The sequence below is a fragment of the Tursiops truncatus genome, chromosome 5, assembly GCF_011762595.2.
Source record: "Tursiops truncatus isolate mTurTru1 chromosome 5, mTurTru1.mat.Y, whole genome shotgun sequence".
NCBI lineage: Eukaryota > Metazoa > Chordata > Mammalia > Artiodactyla > Delphinidae > Tursiops > Tursiops truncatus.
Genome location: NC_047038.1, coordinates 90,419,615 through 90,441,858, shown reverse-complemented (window position 1 = coordinate 90,441,858; position 22,244 = coordinate 90,419,615). Strand labels below are relative to the sequence as shown.

At 40.7% G+C, this 22,244-nt stretch overlaps 1 long non-coding RNA gene across 1 annotated transcript in view; it reads left to right on the top strand.

Moving 5' to 3' along the window:
- Window positions 1–19,478, top strand: part of LOC109549574 (uncharacterized) — a 33,371-nt gene extending 13,893 nt beyond the window's left edge. Inside the window, exons 3-5 of the long non-coding RNA XR_012332036.1 lie at window positions 5,750–5,830; window positions 6,862–11,852; window positions 16,235–19,478. This is a non-coding gene — a long non-coding RNA (uncharacterized lncRNA). The remainder of the gene's footprint in view (window positions 1–5,749; window positions 5,831–6,861; window positions 11,853–16,234) is intronic.
- The last annotated feature ends 2,766 nt before the right edge of the window (window positions 19,479–22,244 follow it).

Sequence of the window (22,244 nt, the reverse complement as noted above, 5' to 3'; positions counted from 1 at the left end):
GCTTTTATATACTGTGTGTTGTATGCTAGGTCGACTCCTAACAGTACAACAAGACAATTAACAGCTTTTGACTTTTAAATCTAGTCTGTTTCTCTCTACTATGTAAAGAAAGCTGGCACTGGAGTTACATATTTATGTGGAGTGATTTTATGGCTTGAAATAATCCTCACACCTCAACTCCATCCACAACAATTTCTATCATCTTGAATTTATTCTCCTTGCCTTGATTCTATAAATAAAGAAAAAAAAAACCTCTTGCCTTAATCTTCATTTATCTGCTTTAGTCTGAAAAGTGCTTTAATATTATAAATGTGGCTGTAAATCTCCTTTTTTGAAGCACAATTTACCACTTTAGACTCTATCACGATGCTATGGAAAAAATGATTAGGTGTCTGAAATGCAAGTCACTATTACGTTATTTTTAAATCACAACTTACTGCTATTATAGTGATTCTTAATTTCCTAGAATGCCTCCAGTGTTATCTAAAATTGTCCAAAAGGTTAATGTTAAAAACAACAGCAGGTGTGTGCCAGGTGTGGGTCTTTCCGCAGAGAGACGGGTAGTGAAATGAAAGACAAACAGGGCTTAACACTACAGGAAGGTTGGCGGAGGATCTTCCAGTTTTTAAAAGTGGTCTTTCTTTTGCACTCTTGGTTTTTCTCACTGTCAGCGTTAGAGTAGGAAACTGGGCTTGGACAATATCACTGACTGGCGGAATGTTACAGACCAGCACAATTTTGTGTGTGTGCCTCTGGTTTGCTCTTGTATACGTGTTGCTATTGTCTGCCTTACTGAGATGACATAAGAATAAATAACACACTGTACTTTTGAGGTTAAGCTTGTCAACCTGGCCATTATTTCTTTCTGATAATCTTTGCTCACTCCTATAATCTTTTGTAAGGATTTCATTTCCCCTTATGTTTTACCTTCTCTTAGTAACTGCATGTTACTCTCCCAGCTTTATTATTCATATTTTTCAAGGGTAGTACATGACATGTAAATATTATTCATATTTTTTCAAGGGTAGTACAGCCACTTTCCTTTTATCGGTCTTTGAAGATGGAATTTAATATATGCTCTCCTACTTTTTGATGCCTTCTCACACCAGCAAGACAGTATCTGATCTTCTTGCCCTAATAAAATAGAATTGGTTTTTTATCCATGAATTTTTATCCATGTACTTAACAAATCCATATTGACCGCTTACTCTGTGTCAAAAGCAGAATGTATATATAATCATACGTGCATCCCAGATGACAACTGGGGTCCCCTTTCCTTGGATATTTAGGAAAAAATATTCAAACGCTTACTGCACATCCCAGAGGAAGCCCATCACCTCTGGCAAAGTTCTGTTGTTGTTTGCTATTGTTTTAGATTCCATGGGCTTATATTCCCACGGTCACCTCACTCTAATTTCCTGAAGACTCCAATGACTTGATTTTCCTTGTGTCTTGCCTTCCATGGCTTTTCTATTTTCTATGCCATGAACAGACCCAGATGTGGAGTTAGCCATTTTCCCTTAATTTCCTGCAAAACATAAGGCATTCTTGCATGCAATGCAAGATAAATGCAATGCAATAAAGTTGCATGCAACTTTATTAAAGGTTTGGGGTGATGGAGTGACAGAGAACCAAACAGAAGATAACTGAATGTGAATGCTACCCTACTCCCTTTTTAGAATCTCTTAGGTCACATTCACTACCAGGACCCGACAACTTCACTCCACCAGCCACCTATTTATGGAGGTGGCTTGTTCCTTAGCTCTCTCTCTAGTCCCCTTACATTTTTCCCTTGTTTGCCTCCAACCTCCCCAAATTCCTGCTAATTTTAAATGCAAAGCAGTTTCATTCTCTCTTAATTTCACTGGACCATTCCAAATCATACTCTGGAGGTCACAGCCACAATGGACTGTGAACATATTTATTTATTTATTTATTTTTTTGCAGTGCGCGGGCCTCTCACTGTTGTAGCCTCTCCCGTTGCGGAGCACAGGCTCCGGACGCGCAGGCTCAGCGGCCATGGCTCACGGGCCCAGCTGCTCCGCGGCATGTGGGATCTTCCCGGCCCGGGGCACGAACCCGTGTCCCCTGCATCGGCAGGCGGACTCTCAACCACTGCGCCACCAGGGAAGCCCTGTGAACATATTATTCAATAGAAGACTCTCTATAGCTAAAATCTGCCACTGACCTAGAGGCAGAAGTGGCTGCAGGCAGTTTTGGTTTTAAAAAGCAATATAGTTTTCCCTTCCCTGACTTGTGTAAATAACATACTGTGAGAGGAATCATTGCGGAGACCTAGGCAGAACGTGGTGTGATGGTCCAGAGGAGACACTTGGGAGAGGAGAAAAGCTTCACAGAGATTTGAACTGGTTTTAAGGTATGAGAATGTATGTATCAGTCAGAACACTGGGGAAAAGGACAAGAGAACCATTTATTCCAGTTTACTATATAAATATTAGTATAATTAGGGAAACTTATTACTTGTAATTAGTAAAAGTGTGATATCATTTTTTCATCCCTCATATTTAAACTATGTTGTTATTCTTTCTCAGTTCACCCTCTTATCATTTAACCTTTTCAAATCCTCACTCTCATTGCATCTACTGTGTATTTCAACCTCTGCTCCTTTCCCTCTTCTAGTCTTTGGACCCTCTTCTGTCTTGACCTGCCTTCTTACTCTATGATCCACCATTTCGACTATGTTCTCTTTAACAGGCTTGACTGTGCCACCGCCCTCACCAGGAGCTTACACAACTTGTCAGTTCTCAGGTCTGGATAATCCCACATTTCCCCTTTTATTCTGTCTCCTTGCTTGCTATCTCCAGAGAAAATTATGAAATGAGAGCTGAAACTAAAACGATGTCCTGTCTCTGTGCTAAATAATAACTGGGTAGACTTTCCTGTCCCTATGTTAAATAATACTGAAAGCAAGCACAAAATAACTTAACTTCTTGCTCCAGGAAACTATTTCTCCTGAGAAACGTGACTGACAAGTTGATCATCAAGATTCCTTTCAAGGGCTTCCCTGGTGGCGCAGTGGTTGAGAGTCTGCCTGCCGATGCAGGGGACACGGGTTCGTGTCCCCGTCCGGGAAGATCCCACATGCCGCGGAGTGGCTGGGCCCGTGAGCCATGGCCGCTGAGCCTGTGCGTCCAGAGCCTGTGCTCTGCAACGGGAGAGGCCACAACAGTGAGAGGCCCGCGTACTGCAAAAAAAAAAAAAAAAAAAGATTCCCTTCAAGACCCTTGCCTCCCTGTGCACATTACTCTAAAATTATGATGTCATAACTCTGCATAAGCCCAACCAGCTTCGTGGTTGGCAAGACCTGCCTAAACATCATTCAGTCAGGTTCTAAATCCTACAAGCATCCTCCTCTGACTTGACATCCCTCTTCCAAGATGCTACTAATGCTCTATCAAGGTGCTCTTCTCTCTTACTGAAGTCTAATAAACTCAGCTTTGCTTGATAAAGACCTTTTCCTGGTGATCTTTAGGGGAGTCAACAAGAAGCATTCTCCTTTGATGTCCTGTAGCTTCATGCTCTAATTTCTCCTCCCTACAGTCTAGCAATTTTTTCATTCCTCTATTATCCTTTTTTAAACTTTTCCCCCCTAGATGTCCATAGCAACACTATCTCTCAATTTCAGCGAATGACCTGATTTCATCTTCTCTGTCCCTAAGAAGATAGGAAATGAACTATAAGGACGGTTACAATTTGGTCTTCTCTCTCCGAACGATCTTCTCCACTGGTTTCTATAGCTCCTGTGATCTTTATCTCACTGCTGCTCTTTCTAACTTGTCTTTTGCCATTTACTCCTTAAATAAAAGTGTTCCACAAAGTTTTTCTTTTACCCTCTGTTTGAGGACAATTTCATTCAGTTTCATAGCTTCACAGTGATCTTTATGCAGGTAGTTTTACTAACCTGCTTTCCTATCTCTAACCTCTTCTTGTACGACCTTCAAGCAGAAAACTGTGCCAAGAATAACAAACCTCGGTTTCAACACAACTCACAATTCACTCAGGCTTCTCCAAGCCCGCAGAGTTGGCCTTGACCTTTGTCCTGTCCTGTCTTTGGCTTGCCCGGCCGAGTCTTAGCAGAGTCCTGCTAAGTCATCTCCCACCTATGACATCTGATCAAGTTCCTCATCCCCTGCCTTTATGGATAAGTCCTTGGCCAACCTTTAGCAAGAATCTTGTTAGGTCAGTTTAGCAAGAATTCCCCTCCCCTCGATATCTTGTCGGAGTAATCTTCTATCCACTGACCCCTTCATTCTGCCCTTTGGGTATAAGTCTCCACTTGTCCTGGCTGTATTGGCAGTAGACTCCAATTTCTCTTCCCTATTGCAAACCCCTACTTCAACAGTCGAATAAAATCTTCCTTACCATTGTAACAAGTGTCAGAATCATTTTTTTTTTTAAATAGAACAGAGGACAGCACACAGACTCAATGCATCCCACCTACCCACCAGCTAGTGCAGGGATGCTATATCAATTTCCCTAAATCCAGACGCCAGCTGGGAGTAAGGGAGGGAGTAAACCCTGAATTGAAGAGAAATGAACCCAAAGAGCCTGAGTAGTAAACCCCAAGAATTAAGTTGAAATAGTATCATCAAGCGGTTCTATTTGCAATGAAAATTGAGACCTGGTAAGCCAAGTGCAAGTATGGAAAAGTAAAGAAAGTTGTGTGGCTTTGTATATCTCAGCAGCTTTATTTCATTTAAGAGCCACGTACTTCTGAAACAATATCACCTCTAGGATAATTTAATTTTTTCGACCCCAGAAAAAGAAAATGGACTTTTTGTAGAGACTGATTACTGTCTGTGTACAGAGCTATTTGCCTTCTCACAGTAACTCTCTATACTTCGAGGGGAGTCAGGGGGGCTTCACAAACTGAGTTATTCCTGGGAGTCCTTTACAGCGAGCCTTTCTCATTTATTAAACATTGAGACATTTACAGCCTCAGGTATGCTATGCTTCTCCACCATATAATTTGCATCACTTAATCAGTACTTATTTTTCATTCTTCACAAACCCAATCCAAATGCATACCTGTGTTTACAAGCTCTCCAACTACTAGCCAGAGGGGTCTGTCACACACAGTCTAGCTCTCCACAAAATTTCGCGAGCTGGTATGCAGCAGGCAGTAAATGTCAGCCTGACAAATTGCTAAATCCAGAAAGGCCTCTCCTCCCATCAGTAAGCACTTTTCAGATCATTTTGCTTTGAAATTTTTAATAGAAGAGGGAGAGGGGAGAAAAAATAGTAATGTACTTTGCTCAGACTGATTGAGTTATAAGTCTATAGCTTTCCCCCATACAAAGAGAATGTTATTCTTTTTACAGCTCTGGGTCTGGTAGATTTCTGGAAGACCAGGGAAAAAGCACATCACTTTGGAGGTGTAATTTTTTTCTTTTTTTTTCTCCTGAGGGACAATGGTAGTAGTTCAAAAAATGGAGTGAAATGATTTTGAAAAATTGAGTGTAATTAACGTATTTATTACTGTCTTTTGCAAATTGTGGAATGCTGGCACTCTGATATTCTAACATATTATCTGAGGCTTTCTGTATGCAATTTGTCAGTGTATGTGTATAGTTACAAGCGCTCTTTCTTTGGAAAAAGGCCTCTTTGTACTGGAATCTGAAGGAAAAAAAGAGTTTAAACGGGGTGTATTTAAAAATAATCTGCTGAATCAACATATTTGGAACAATGTGTCATTAAATATTCATTCTCTCTATTTCCTCACCTACAGGCACATGATCAAGGAAAACTCTGAGGCCATGGATATACCTTCAACTTGAAGTGAAATTCAAGGATGAGGACCCTTGCACTGGTATGAGATTGAACTAAACACCTATAAAGCCACTTCCAAATTTGAAACTCACTTTCTCAGATAATTTAAGCTCTTAAATTTTATTTGGCATTAATTATTTGACTAATTCAGGTGACAACATTTTAGGGTATATTTATCATTCAAGTTCAAACTTATATTTCATTTGTAGCTTTCTTGTGCTGGATGGATTCTATTTCCCATATTTCATCTACTGTGGAGCCTGGAGATGGTGTTAGAATTCCACCAGTTATCAGACTATCATAACTCCTAAACCATTGCTTTTCATCCTTTGAGCAAAATCTTTCCCTCTCCTGAAGCTCCTATCTTCAGATTTTATCACCTTCCTTGGTGTCGTTCACGTCTACTCAACACCTGGTCTTTCTTTGTGGTCTCTGTCTTTCCATGTTATCTCCTCAAATCCCCTGATGAAAGACTTCGGCATCCATGGCATCAGTAATCCACCACTGTGACTTCACTGTTCCCTGATGTCCTTACCTTCCATAACTATCATCTAGACTGCAGAAACCTATACCCATGGGCACACCTATGATCTGGCTCTGTGCAGCTGTTCCACTTCTGAAATTCTAAAGTCTATTTTACTCTAACCTCCAAATACACACTCCGTCTTTGACCTCATTGAAATCCTTGACTCAACCATTTCATCCCAGTTTTCACCTCCCTTTATGACAATTTTCTTCCCCTTCTACATTTCTTAGTTAAGATTGCATTCCACTATAGGAAAGAGAAAATTCAACCAGTGGTTTAGTTTAAATAAGTAGGTGCTTACTTTTCTCATGCAATAGAGAATTTAGAGGTAGAAGGTTACCACAGGGATTTTAGGCACTCTGTATTCATTTTCTAGGGCTGCCATAGCAAAGTACTGCAAACTGAGTGACTTAATAGAAATTCATTGACTAACAGTTTTGGAGGCCAGAAATCCAAGATCAAGGTGACAGCAGGGTGGGTTTTTCCTGAGGTTTGTGAGGAAGAATCTGTTCCATGTCTCTCTCCTATTTTCTGGTGGTTTGCAGGCAATCTTTGGCATTCTTTGACTTCGTAGAAGCAGCTCCTGATTTCACCTTTCATCTTCATGTGCTGTTTCTCTTTTTATGAGAACACCAGGCATTTTGGATTAAGGCTCACCCTACTGACCTCGTTTTGACTTACCTCTGTAAAATCCCTATCTTTAAATAAAGTCACTTTGTGAGGTACTGGGAATTAGGACTTCAATATATGAATTTTGAGGGACACAGTTCAACCTATAACATGCTCTGTAACATCATCATGGGTCCAGGCACTTTCCTTCTTTCCTCCCCACCACCCTTAGCTTGTTGGCTTTGATTCTCGTGTGTGTTGCCTCACACTTAACAGATAGCTGCTGTACCTCTAGGACTGCTCCACATTCAGGGCAGGAAGTGGAAGGAAGTGAAAAATGGCCACACTGTCCACATCTGGTCTTTTTTATCAAGAAAGCAAGAGCCGCCTTTGGTTTTTATCATTGGATAAAAACTGGATTATGAGGTCAGAACTGGATCATGAGGTCAACTTCAGCTGAAATAAAAACTGGGAAGTAAAGTATTTAGCTTTCCAGTCTCACTAGGAGAGGAAGACAAGGGAGAAGAAGGCTGGGAATTGGTGTTGAGTGAACATCCCTGTATTGTCCACCACAGCAGGTTTAGCCATTTTCTTACCAACCCTCTAATATCCTCAGCATATATGTGTTCGTAGCATCTGCTTTGCTAATCTCCAACCTTAGATGATCCCATCACCTGCCTTCTCTGTTAACCACATCCAGGCCTGGTGGGAGCTCCTGGAGGAAACCTCTCATCCTCTAAACTGGAACCACTGCTAATCCATGGTCTCCAACCAAAGGAGTCTCTAGGATTATTTAGAAATACTTGTGCACATCTCTGATCAGCTCCCTCTTCTGTTCGTCATTGAAATTCCAAACTACTATGTTTTTCTTCATTTACTCTCCTGCCACCCACTCTCTGTCCCTAGGAAAACCATGGTTATTATTGTGAATAGCCTCAATTTTCTTTTTGCTTACTCTACTGGTCTCGACTTTCCTTCGAGTTCCCTAGTCCCCTTTGGCTTGTTCAAAGTTGATTCCTTAATATAGGCTCTTTATCTTATTTCCTCTAGCCTCCCCCGGACTCTGCTGCTTGGATTACTCCCTCTGTTGTCCAATTTTCACCCTTTCCCTTGCTATTATCTTCTTTTTTAGCTATAAACATGTTCAAGTCTCTTCCACTGAAAAGTAACTAAATCCATCATTTCCAGCATACACACATTCTTCTCCAGCTACCACTCTTCTCTGTCTTCTAATTTTTCTGATAAACTTCTTGGAGGAATAGCCTTTACTTGTCTTCATCTCTTCTCCTTTTAATCACTCTTTTTTTTTTTTTTTTTTTTTTTTTTTGCGGTACGCAGGCCTCTCACTGCTGTGGCCTCTCCCGTTGCGGAGCACAGGCTCCGGACGCACAGGCTCAGCGGCCATGGCTCACGGGCCCAGCCGCTCCGTGGCATGTGGGATCTTCCCAGACTGGGGCACGAACCCGTGTCCCCTGCATCGGCAGGCGGACTCTCAACCACTGCGCCACCAGGGAGGCCCCTTTTAATCACTCTTAAACTTATTATAGTCAGCACCTTGATCATCGAGTAAGATTGCTGTGGTAATTTCTATTGACCTCCAAAGTGCCGAGTCCAACCGACTTTTTAAAGTTCCCATCCTATTTCAAGCATTTGACATAGACATTTTCTAATCCCATGGCTTCTGAGATGTGACTCTCTCTTGACTCTCCTCCTCTCTGACTTTTTTTCTTTCTGCCCTTTACTTCTCTTCCTTACATGTATTTTGTTCATTTTTTAAATTGAAATATGGTTTTATTTTTTGAATAATTATAATTTTTAAATAAAATGTTATAAGATCTTTCCAAAGGCAGTTTGCAAGTAGTTTAGAACTAGCGCAGCTCAGAACCCCCTTCTCCAAGGTGTTCCTTTGGGTCATGTCTGGCACTCTGTGACAATGTTTCTAAATTGAAGTATAGCTGATTTACAATATTGTAGTAGTTTCAGGTGTATAGCAAAATAATTTGGTTATACATATGTATACATATATCTATATTCTTTTTTAAAACATTCTTTTCCATTATAGTTTATTACAAGATATTGAATATAGTTCCCTGTGCTATACAGAAAATCCTATTGTTCATCTATTTTGTATATGGTAGTGTGTATCCGTTAATACGATACTCCCAGTTTATCTCCCTCACCCCCTTCCCCTTTGGCAACCATAAGTCTGTTTTCCATGCCTGTGAGTCTGTTTCTGTTTTGTAAATAAGTTCATTTGTATCATATCTTAGATCCCACATATAAGTGATAACATATAACAGTTTGTCTTTCTCTGTCTAACTTACTTCACCTGGCATGATAATCTCCAAGTCCATCTGTGTTGCTGCAAATGGCATTATTTGATTCTTTTTATGGCTAATATTCCATTATATATATCTATTCTATATCTACTTTTATATATATCAATATATATAGATATAGATATATACCACATCTTCTGTATCCATTCATCTGTTGATGGACACTTAGGTTGCTTCCATGCCTTGGCTATTGTAAATAGTGCTGCTATCTTTACATGTATTTTGCATGTTTCATCTCCCTGGAGCTCTGTTCTTAGCCTCCTTCTCTGCTGGTTCTCTACATCCTCTCTGGGCAATCTCATCTACTCCCACATTTTCAGCGTGACTCAAATCTTTACCCATCTCTCCCTTAAGTTCTTATTATTATGTTAAACTGCCTACCAGAAATTGATTACTAGCATTCCACAGGCATCTTAAACTCAACTTGTTCAAAGTTCAATTTATCATCTGCTTTTCCTCCTTACTTTTCTACGTTGGTGAAAATGGGTCCTGTATCATCCTATCTCACCACTGAATGATCAGCACATTTTAAGTTCTTACAGCTGAATTTCCTTCCTTTTTTTCCACTGCTCCCTTTGCTTAGCTCATTATCTTTTGCCTTCTCTAGAGAAATAGGCCTAACTGATGTACCTTCCTCCTGTCTTACAGCCCGGTGATCCATCCTCCAACCTCTAAATCACTGTTACAGTACCTATCAATACAAATTATGCCCATGCTTGAAATAAGGCTACACATAACCAAGTCCTTGCCTCCTTCTCAGGCCTTACGTCTTGCTGTCCCTCCCATCTCTGCATACCCTATGCTCTAGGTGTATCAAATTACTTGTGGTGTTCAGTGAAAAGAATAGTCAATCTGTTTCACACATATATGCCTTTGGTAGTATATCCTCTGTCATCATTTGATGATTATCTACTCATCTGAAAGTCTCCTTTTATGAAGACATTCCTCACCCCTTCACCATTCTTCAGGGAGAAATGTCTACTCTCTCGTGCTCCTTCCGTATCCTTACGTCAAAGCTTCTTGACACTTGGTTACATTTTCTTATTTACATGTCTGCCTTTCCCTTCTAGATTCTAATGAGATGGAGGGCAGGGACTGACCCTTGTGCATCTGTGTGGCCACAGCACCTAGAAAGCCTGGCATGCAGTTGTAGGAATGTATGAATGAACTCCTGTTTAGAGGAGTAGAAAAATCACACCGAGTTTAAAATTTAAAACGTGAGCCTCAAGTATTGGTTCCACTGATTATCATCCGTGTCACTTTGGGCAAGTTATTTGAACTTTCTGACTCCCAGTTTTATATGAATATTTTTGAGCTCTTATCTCTTGTGCTAATGTGTGCATTTAAGCCACAGGGTTTTTCCCATCTATTGTGAGCTTTTATAGACGTAATGTATGTGAAAGCACCTTGTAGGCTGTTAAGATTTATTCCAGTGTCAGGTGTAGTATAATTGCTGTGATCCATGCTTAGATATTAGCAAACATTGATGAAAATAAGAGCACTGATGAGTAACTTTTGGGCAGCAACATGCATTTGCTATTAGTGAGAATAATGACATGCATTTATTTTCATTAGTTGAGTAGTGTTTGTAATTCAAGGTTAATACATATAAGGACTTGTTTTTGTTTATGCCTGAGCAGGCAGGCATATTTGAATTAGTTTTCTTTCCAGAATATCAGTTGATTAAGAGGTGAGAAATACCCCTGAAACACTAAATTACATTTATTTGTTTGTCTGTTTGTTAATAGTTAACATCCACTTGCATTTCGATTTTCTCTTTGGAAGTGTGCAAAATTCTCCTTTCTGTCTTCTTAAGTCATTTCAGCAGACTTACTTCATCAAAGCCAATTTGAATTTGACACTGACCATGAAAGTATGTATTTATATATTTTGTGTGGTATTTCATGTTTCATTTCTCAGGCTTATGGCCTAACGTTCTGACCTCTGTGCTGTAATCCCGTTCTGGTAGGAGAAGCTGCTTCCCTGCGTGTTTTATGTTCTGTTGTTTCATTTGCCCTTGAGATTGTGATATCAAACCCTTTTCTGCAATTGAGGATAGAAACTATCCATGCTTGAATAAATTTTTTTTAGCAAATTTGTGAGGTAGGCAGTATTTACCTGAGATCTATTGATCTCCATGTCTCTCCTACTGTCGGTGTTTCCTCTCCTAATTTTCCCCACCCATTCCTCTTCCCTCACTGCGTACTCTGCATCCGTATTCACTGCCCCCGATAGCAAAGCCATTTCCAACAGAGGAGACAGAGTGTAAGTCATTGTTATGAGTTGAATTGTGTCCCCCCAAATTCATATGTTGAAGCCCTAACCTCCAGTACCTCAGAATGTGACTGTATTTGGAGATAAGGTATTTAAAGAGGGATTGAGTTAAAATGAGGCCCTTAGGGTGAGTCCTAATCCAGTCATGGGAGTCTTTATAAGAAGAGAAAATTTGGACAAACAGAGAGACGCCAGTGATATGAAGGCACGGAGAAGACTGTGTGAGGACACAGGGAGAAGATGGCCATCTGTCAGCCAAGGAGACAAACCAACCTTGTCAACACCTTGATCTTGGACTTCTAGCCTCCAGAACTGTGAGCAAATAAATTCCTGCTGTTTAAATTATGCTGTCTGTGTTACTTTGTTATAGCAGCCCTAGTAAGCTAATATAGCCAGGAAGTAGGACACACCTGGCATCACGTGTGGTTGGAGAGTGATAACTGAGTGGCTGGAGAAGGTAAAAGCCAGGTCATAAGGGCCCTTGTTAGACATTGTAAACTGTATATTACAAGGAATGGGGGGCCACTTTCAGTGTAAATATGGAATTAGTCGGATCAGAGTTCTACTTTAAAATGATCACTTAGGGGCTTCCCTGGTGGTGCAGTGGTTGAGAGTCTGCCTGCTGATGCAGGGGACACGGGTTCGTGCCCCGGTCTGGGAAGATCACACGTGCCGCGGAGCGGCTGGGCCCGTGAGCCATGGCCGCTGAGCCTGCGCATCCGGAGCCTGTGCTCCACGACGGGAGAGGCCACAACAGTGAGAGGCCCGCATAGCGCAAAAAAAAAAAAAAAAGATCACTTAGGCATTAATGGATTGGATAGAGGGGGTAAATATATGATGAGACCAGTTGGGGAATGGGCTTACTGCTACCTTGGTGGAGATTGTGGTTTGACCTAGAAGAAAGGGTGAGCTTGAGGTGTGAGAGGGAGATAGATCTTGTGTTAGACACTTACTGCTCACAGCAAATTACCCCCAAAACTTGCTGTAACTTAAAACAGCAAACATTTATTATCTCATGGTTTTTGTGGGTCAGAAAGTCCTGAGCAGCTTAGCTGGGTGGGTCTAGTTCAGAGTCTCTCATGAGGTTGCAGTCAAGATGTTGACTGGGCCTGGAGGATCCATTTTAAGAAGACTCGTGTGGTCTCTGTCGGCAGGTTTCAGGTCCTTGCCAACTACTTACCAGAGGCATCGGTTCCATGTCTCTTAGACCAATCCATAGCGTCAGCTTGAGGGTTTCCATGGCATGGCGACTGACTCCTCTAGAGCCAGGCATCTAGGAGATATCATTACTAAAGCGTAATGATGACTTAATGACCTGGTCACATATCGTCACTTCCTCTGTTTTCTATTCAACAGAAATGAGACTGTCACTGAGTCCCGTCTACATTGGAAGGCAGTGGAATCGGGTTCCATCTTTTTTTTTTTTTTTTTTTTTTGCGGTATGCAGGCCTCTCACTGTTGTGGCCTCTCCTGTTGCGGAGCACAGGCTCCGGACGCGCAGGCTCAGCGGCCATGGCTCACGGGCCCAGTCGCTCCGCGGCATGTGGGATCTTCCCGGACCGGGGCACGAACCCGCGTCCCCTGCATCGGCAGGCGGACTCTCAACCACTGCGCCACCAGGGAAGCCCCGGGTTCCATCTTTTGAAGGGAGAAATGTGAAGGATTTATGGACACATTTTATAGGGATGCTGTTACTATAGTCCAGGCTAGAAGCAATGAGGCTTGGGATAGTACAGCGGCTAGAGGCACCCACTTGAGGCACTGTTATCAGGATGTCCCTTCTGGGCAGTTCATATGGTGGATGCAGGGCTTGCTGCCCTGTTGGCATCATTGTGTGAAGATAAAGGTGCACTGAGTGAGACCATGGCCACACGTCATCCTCTCAATCGACGTCCATTTGCAGTGCACAGACTGTAGAGCTGTAAGCTCTGGCTGTGTCTCCAAATCAATCTCGCCGTGACTTTCACTCATTGATTTTAGTTCTGTGAACTTGAGAGGATGAGATAAATTCCATTGCCTTTTAAAAATGACAGTCATTCAGTATTTGAGGAGCGCTATCACGCTGTCACCTAAGACTTCTCTTCAGGGGAACTTTCATTCTTTGTTGAAAGGACATGGTTTTGAGACTCTGATTCTGTTCTCTGCCCTGAAGATGGAGTCCAGTTTGTTATCTCCCCTCTGACCTGAGCAAAACACTCCATGTGTATTCTGGTTAGTGAGGTAGTAGTTTCCTTTAACAGCACATTCACTGCATTTCTATGAATGTAGGCTAAGAGAAGCTGCATTTATTTTTTTCCTGCTAGCTGCATTACCCAAGCGTCATCTAAAATACTTGGGCTTAATGCACATCTCGTTTTGTACAATTTAGTTATTTGAATATAGATTCTGGGCTTTTCCTTTATCTTTGCTTTTTTCTAAACACCTCTTTTGCTTGTATGAAGGGTTTATTATTATTATTCAACAAATGTTAGTGTTCTTATCCTCAAATAGTGGGCCATCTATTCTTTGTATTTTTTTTTTTGGCCGCACTGCCATGGCATGCGGGATCTTACTTCCCCACCAGGGATTGAACTAGGGCCACGGCAGTGAAAGTGCTCAGTCCTAACCACTGGACCGCTAGGGAAGTCCCATCTTCGTGCATATTTTTTATGTAAAAGCCCCGATCTCAATAATAAATCCTTTTAATTTCCTTCACGTAATTTAGACTAAAGCCTTGGTTCATTTTCATAGTGTTGGCATACTGTGAGGTACCCTTGCGTTTTTTTCCTTTTTATGTATCTTTTGCTCAGGTAGTTGCACTCGCCCATCAAACTAGAATTTCCTACTGCATTTGGCTGGTGCCGGCGGTGACATCACGGTGTCAGTTATAGTGCTTGAGAACAGCTCTACCATATCTTTGGAAACTCCAAATGCATTAGAGTGTGGCCCGTCCTTTTCTCAGAGACAGGAAAAGGAAATCAGAAAGTGTTCACTGAAATGGATGTCAAGAGTCCACACGGAGGGCCATGTCATAGTGGCCACTCTACCCTGCTTGGTGATACTCCCTGTTTAGCTACTATATAAATAAACTCAAAACATCTAATTAAAGCATTTCATTTTATCCCAGGAGATGTGTCTCATTGTGAGCTAGTGAATAAGTTCATGGGTTGACATGAAACATTTTACTGCTTCCAAGGAAACTAGTACTTCCGAAAAGATTCAGCTGTGAGGCCAGTGTGTGAAGAGGGTTTTAGGGAAATACAAAGCAAAGCAGATTACAGCTCCTAAACCTGGGGTCCATTGAAAGAAACCTGGTCCTCCAATGTCTTTTTGCTTGATCTCATGAATGATATTCGTTGTTTTTGTTTGTTTATTTTATAAAGCCCAGTCTCTTTAGCATGGTACCAAGTATTTAAGCCTAAGAGTGGATTCCCCTTTCTCCTCCTTAGGCTAGTTTAGTTTGCTCTGTTTTAGACTGACATCTGGTGGTCTAGAAGGATCAACCAATTGCCCTTGCAGTAAAAGAATTCTATCAAAGCAAAGGCGTAGCCATTTTGTGGTCAGCTATTGCCAGGAAATACTCCACAGGATTATTTATTTTCACTTTCTCTTGTACATGAATCAGAGGGGCTGTCTGAATTTGACCACACTTATCAAAGTCTTTAAAAATACTTACAGTGTTTTGACTGCCACTTTAAAAAATATATCTCAAATAAAGGCATGCAGACAGATTTATGTACAAGCATGTTCCTCAAAGTGTAATTTATAATAGCAAATTTGGAACTAACCCAAATATTCAAAAACAAGGATTGTTAAAATTAGAGTGTTGCATTCCATGGTGCGCTCATACTTTAGAGGAACATTTAATGACATGGGAAAATGTTTATGATGTCTTACGAAGTGAACAAAACCAACTAGAAAACAAGTAAAGTTCCATGATCCTGGTTTTGGTTTTCTGTATATTTCCTCCTTTCAAAGGCATGAACGTGTAATATTTTTGGAAGCAGAAGGTAAAAAACCCCCAACATCATAAATGTTATATAAGTATGGTTACATGCATAGTAGAGTATCCAACTTTTTTCAAAGTAACCAGTCCTTTAAGATATCTCACCTGAAACTTTGTCCAGTAAACATGTTCCTATAGAATACTGGTGCAAAAGGTCATGAACAATTGTTTCACTGTTCTTGGGATAAGTAATAATCCAGGAAGCTTGAGCACGCAGCTGCCACTCCAAGTTTGCTAACGGGTCTTGTGGCTGAGACAAAAAGCATGGTATTTCTTGCATGGCCCTAGAGACTCATTAATTTGTTCTAAGGCTTATATTTTGCTTCTAAGAGTTGGTGGTGGGGCAGTGGAAGAAGATACAATTTAAATCTCTGTGCCATAACCAGGGTTCTATTTTACAATTGGACACAGTCCATTTCTTAAAGCATTTTTAAGACATAGCTTTGAGATTTTTCTTTGTGCATTGAACAGGTATAAATAGACTGCTTTGCTTGCTTCATTGGGGGATTTGCCCAGAAAGAGAAGGCTAAAGGGATCTCACAGGATGGAGCTAGGAGCAGCTGCCCCTGGGTCCTGAGAGCAGCTGTGTGGTGAGCCCAAACCAGCTAGGTGTCCCTTTCAAGGGGCTTTACATTTCACGGTTGTTTGCTTAATATATTTGGACACAATTTCCACATACATGGTTAACATGCCACTTTTGTCTATTCTCAGGGCACCAGGTGGCAGCTCCAAGAAGAGGAAAATCCTTTTCAGAGCTCCCTGCTGGCTCAATCAACGCTTTTCAGTTCTCTTAATGAGATGGTTAACCTCTTTTCTCATTTAACCAATCGGTCAACAAAACTTTGATGGCTCTTACAGGAGTTGTTTATGATTTTCACTCATACAAGTACTAACGCCATTGCCCTTAGATTGACAAACAGGAATTCAACTAATCCTCCAGCTCTAGTTGGAAATAGATCCCCTTATGGATCTTCTACCCCATAAATTCTGCTAAATTCCTGGCTGGGGCGTAACGAACATTGCTACTTAGTCATTTTCAGAGAAAAAGAAATGAAATCTGACTGGCATACATTAACCTGTGTGTGTGTGCTTAAACACATGTGCAAAGACACACTGACTTATTCATCTGACTATTACCTTATCTGACGTTAAATATGAATGTGCATAGCGGACTATGGTTAAGTGAATATTACATTTTTTTTAGTTATTAAGCAGTTCTTCCTCTTCTGTCAGTCATGTTTTAGGAAGGATTTCAATAAATACTCATTGGCTGTTTTTATGTTTTGGTGCTTTTGTCTAAGTAAAACATTCTCAAAATAACATTCACTGGGAGATAGGACTCAATGCAGAAATATTCGCTTTAAACGTACCCTTTTGTATATAACGCAAGGTCATGTTCTATTGTCATAATGATCTTTAAGATGTGGTGGATGGAGTATTTAGAGCGGGAGTTACAGAAAATCAGGGACAGAGAATTTGCTTTTCAAAGTTAGACCTTTCTTGAAGTGTTCTAACTTCAAATAAAATTTTAACTTTTAAGAAGTTGTTCCCTGGGCTTCCCTGGTGGCGCAGTGGTTGAGAGTCCACCTGCCGATTCAGGGGACGCGGGCTCGTGCCCCGGTCCGGGAAGATCCCACATGCCCGCGGAGCGGCTGGGCCCGTGAACCATGGCCGCTGAGGCTGCGCGTCCGGAGCCTGTGCTCCGCAACAGGAGAGGCTACAACAGTGAGAGGCCCGCGTACCGCAGAAAAAAAAAGTTTAGGGAAGATCTTCCCTTCTTTTTTTGATCAAGGAAACTATGCTGAAAAAAAATGATCTTTTACTTCAATGTGCTGAGCCTAAATTGTTAGCCTAGAATATCAGATATTAGAAGTCCATGATTTAGAAGTCAAGAACAAACTATATTTCAATGAGTCTATTCCTAGGTTTTATAAACTGAGGAATAAAGTGAGAGAAGAAAAAGATACAAACTCATAAAATGTTAACATAATATTAGTTCTACTTTATAGAGTCCCCGTTACAGTTTGTTTTTCTCATCGCATGGTTGTTTATATATATATATATATATTTTGAATTTTATTTATTTACTTTTTTATACAGCAGGTTCTTATTACTTATCTATTTTATACGTATTAGTGTATATATGTCAATCCCAATCTCCCAACTCATGCCCCCCGCCCTGCCCCGCTTTCCCCCTTTCGTGTCCATACATTTGTTCTCTACATCTGTGTCTCTATTTCTGCCCTGCAAACTGGTTCATCTGTACCATTTTTCTAGATTCCACATATATGTGCTACCATACTATATTTGTTTTTCTCTTTCTGACTTACTTCACTCTGTATGCCAGTGTCTAGGTCCATCCACATCTCCAGCATGGTTGTTTATATATATTAATAGCAGCTCAAGTAGTCCCTTGCCCCAACTTCTCCTTATCACTCTAGTTAACAGTGCTATTCCGTAGAGTTTTCTGTGATGATGTTGAAATTCTATATCTGAGCTGTCCACTATGGTAGCCACTAGCTTCATGTGACTTTGGAGGACTTGAAATGTGGTTGCTGTGATCAAGAAACGGAATATTTAGTTTTATTTAATTTTAATCAATTTCAACTGAACTAGCCACATGTGGTTACTGTATCTGATAGCACAGCTCCAGTCCATAACTGGTTTTATTATCCACATAGTACTCAGCACGAACTGCAATTACCTTTTACATTTCATTTATTTCCTTGTTAGTTGTCTGTGTTCTCTTTACTAGGTTGTAAGCTCCCTGAGAGACCTGGTCTACCTCTTACTCAGCTGTGTCTTTATTACTGAGAACAGTGTATGGTATGTGGTAGGTACTCAAATTATTTATCAAAAATATTCAAGGATGTTATTATTATGCACACTCTACAGATGATCAGGAGCAAAGAGGGAACGTACCTTGTGAAAGGTGGCAGGTTTTTGAACTCTGGACTATCTGACTCAACCTCAGAATCCTTCCCTTTTACCAGTTGGCCAATCATGGCGTCACTTCAGGCTCCTGATAGACAAGCTCCAGGCATGGAAACTGTTTTGGTTGAATTAACACAAAAACCTGAGTGGTCCCTGATGTGTTTTGATTGTTGGTATTCTGGCCAGGAAACTTTCAGGCATTTGGGTTAAGGCACTGTCCCAGAAGTATATATATTACAACTGAGGGATAATATTTTAATCTCGAATTTCCCAGACTGTTCATACCACTTAAGAATTCTGACCCTCTTTGAGATGTTATTAATTGCTCTACTATATGGGGGAAAAGTTTCTGGAAATGTGTTTTTCCTAAAATGTCTTTATATATGTAAGAGATAAATAAAATACATTTTCTCAGCTGCACTTATTATTTTGAGATAATCTACTTAAGAAAAAAGTAGTCAAAAGTCCTAAAAAGCTACACGTAGGAACCCCAGAGGCTGGCCTGCCCAATGATACACACTAACAACTTATTACAAATGATCTTCAGGGTAACCCGTAGGCTGTCAACGTACTACTGCTGTCTGTGTTGTCTGACGTGGTAAACTTACAATGACACTTTTGTGATATTATCTTGTTTATTTTTTGTTAAACGCTCATACTATACAAATGTATTTCTATGTGTCTGTGTCTGGAAGAGAGAAGCTTTAAATAAAGAGTGTTCAAACTTATTTAAATAAACAAGTCAACTCTTCCAAAGAAAGTGAACCATGGTAGCCTCCGCTTTCTTAAAAAACAAGAAGCGTGCTTTTCAAGATGAAATAGAGACTTTTTCAGTGGCCAAATGTAAGACTACCTGAATACTGGGAAGCATCAGTTTTATATTCTTATCTTAGCAACCATACACCTGTGCCAAACAACATTTTCACAGGATGTTGTAAGGAAACAAAATAAATGGACAGACTTAAGACTATGTCTGAAACACACTCTGACGTGGCAACAGCACTCTTAATATTAAGCAATAACCGACGCAAAATACAATTTTCATTTAAAAAGATGACAAAATGTAAAAGTAAAGATGTTTTAACCTGACACGTGCTGCTGTCTTTTTTGTTAAGAGAATCAATATCACTCACTATGTTTTATTGTTGTTTCATTATGCTGTTCCAAAGTATAAAGAAATGCACCTGAACTAATTTTACTCGTTTCCTGAGGGATAAAATGAAATCTTTGACCGTTTTTTGCCAATCTTTTAAATCTAAGTGTACATTATATCTTACAAACTCCTTTTGGTGTTTTGTCAATACGTTGAAAGTTTTAAAGTGCCTTATAGTAAATACATTTAAGAAACGACTTTAGCCCTTTAACACCTCAGAATTCAGCAAACCAGATTAGTATTTTGGCTAGCTTTCTCTTTTCAGGGAGTATGACTCTTCAAACCAAAATGAGTCTGTTTGGACTGAGAGGCAGAGGAAATTGACTAGCAAGTACTGATAAGAGGGAACAAGCCTTGGTGACATTTCCCGGTGGGGGCCTGGGATGTCAAGGAGGCAGCATGAGGGCACTTGGGGGAGAGTAAGAGAGAGAGGCTTGGCCTGGCCTATGTCCTAATCCCCCTTATGAGGCAGCAGGGACCAGATCCAGGCTTGGGGTCCTTGGGTTCTAAAGTGGAGTATATTGTCCCAAATCATCAGGAATGTCTTTGCAACTGGAGGATACCTGTCAGTCAAAGTTCTTAAAGTGTGTAATGGGTCAAGCAAGGAAAACCAGGAAAATTTGATAAGGTCAAAGGTAAGAGCAGACCCCCAAATTGGAGAAAATCAAAAGTGTGAAGCAATTCAATGTAATAAGAGCATGGTTAGAAATAAAGAAGCTTGAAGCTCATTGGGTAAGTACGTGGGCTTGAGGTGTCTTATTTTAACCCGAAATAAAGATACAGAAGGTGGCAATATTGGAATTTGAACCAACCCCAGAATTCAAATTCTTCCTCCTATTTGCACAATAGGGTTCCTATCCTTTCTCTTTTTCTCACTAAAGGAACTTCCTTTTGTATATAATGCTGATAATGGTAGTCTTCTCATGAGACCACTGTGAGGATTAAATGATTATAAAGCCATAAATCATTTAGACCCACATCTGTTACAGGTTGGTGCTCTGTAAATATGGGCTGTTATTATTAAGTCAAGAAAGGTCCTGGGCTTCCCTGGTGGCGCAGTGGTTGACAGTCTGCCTGCCGATGCAGGGGACGCGGGTTTGGGCCCTGGTCTGGGAGGATCCCACATGCCGCGGAGGAACTGGGCCCGTGAGCCACGACTACTGAGCCTGCGCATCTGGAGCCTGTGCTCCGCAACGGGAGAGGCCGCGATGGTGAGAGGCCCGCGCACCACGATGAAGAGTGGTCCCCGCTTGCCACAACTAGAGAAAGCCCTCGCACAGAAACGAAGACCCAACACAGCCAAAAATAAATAAATAAATAAATATTAAAAAAAAAAAAAAAAAGAAAGGTCCTGAGTTGTAATCATGAACAGAGCTAGATGAGGGTAGAATGCTATAGTATGTCGTTATACTTGTGCTTTGGAATCAGACAGGTCTTGGACAAGTTATTCCAGCCTTCTCTTCGTTAGTAGGATAGAGATACTAACTACATCATTAGTTTGCTGTGAAGGTGAAATTAAACAGTGTATATGAAGTGCATAGCACTTTGCTCCTTGTTACAAGGTTCAGGCTCTGTAAACGAAGGGCTTGCAGCCTGATTTCATTGGCTATTGGCCATTGAGTAGACTGGCTTAAATGTAAAGGATTAGATAAACATTTGAGATTTCGGTGAAAAGCCAACACTTAACATTGATCCATGGCTTGGAAAACCTGATTTTCAAAGTTCTTCATGCCAAAATGCCAGTGCCATATAAATGTACCAGATACTTATGATTGCTAAGCATGCAATTACCTCTCATAATTGGACCTTTTCTTTCTTTTTTTTTCCAGAAGGCTTAATTTTTTAAAAAATTTTTTATAAGCAGGTTCTTATTAATCATCCATTTTATACACATCAGTGTATACATGTCAATCCCAATCGCCCAATGCGTCACACCACCACCCCAACCCCCCTCCGCTTCCCTCCTTGATGTCCATACATTTGTTCTCTACATCTGTGTCTCTATTCCTGCCCTGCAAACTGCTTCATCTGTACCATTTTTCTTGGTTCCACATATATGCGTTAATATACGATATTTGTTTTTCTCTTTCTAACTTACTTCACTCTGCACGACAGTCTCTAGATCCATCCACGTCTCTACAAATGATCCAATTTCATTCCTTTTTATGGCTGAGTAATATTCCATTGTATATATATGTACCACATCTTCTTTATCCATTCATCTGTTGATGGGCATTTAGGTTGCTTCCATGACCTGGCTATTGTAAATAGTGCTGCAATGAACATTGGGGTGCATATGTCTTTTTGAATTATGGTTTTCTCTGGGTATATGCCCAGAAGTGGAATTGCTGGGTCATATGGTAGTACTATTTTTGGTTTTTAAAGGAACCTTCATACTGTTCTCCCTCCATAGTGGCTGTATCAATTTACATTCCCACCAACAGTGCAAGAGGACTCCCTTTTCTCCACACCCTCTCAAGCATTTGTTGTTTGTAGATTTTCTGATGATGACCATTCTGACTGGTGTGAGGTGATACCTCGTTGTAGTTTTGATTTGCATTTCTCTAATAATTAGTGATGTTGAGCAGCTTTTCATGTGTTTCTTGGCCATCTGTATGTCTTCTTTGGAGAAAT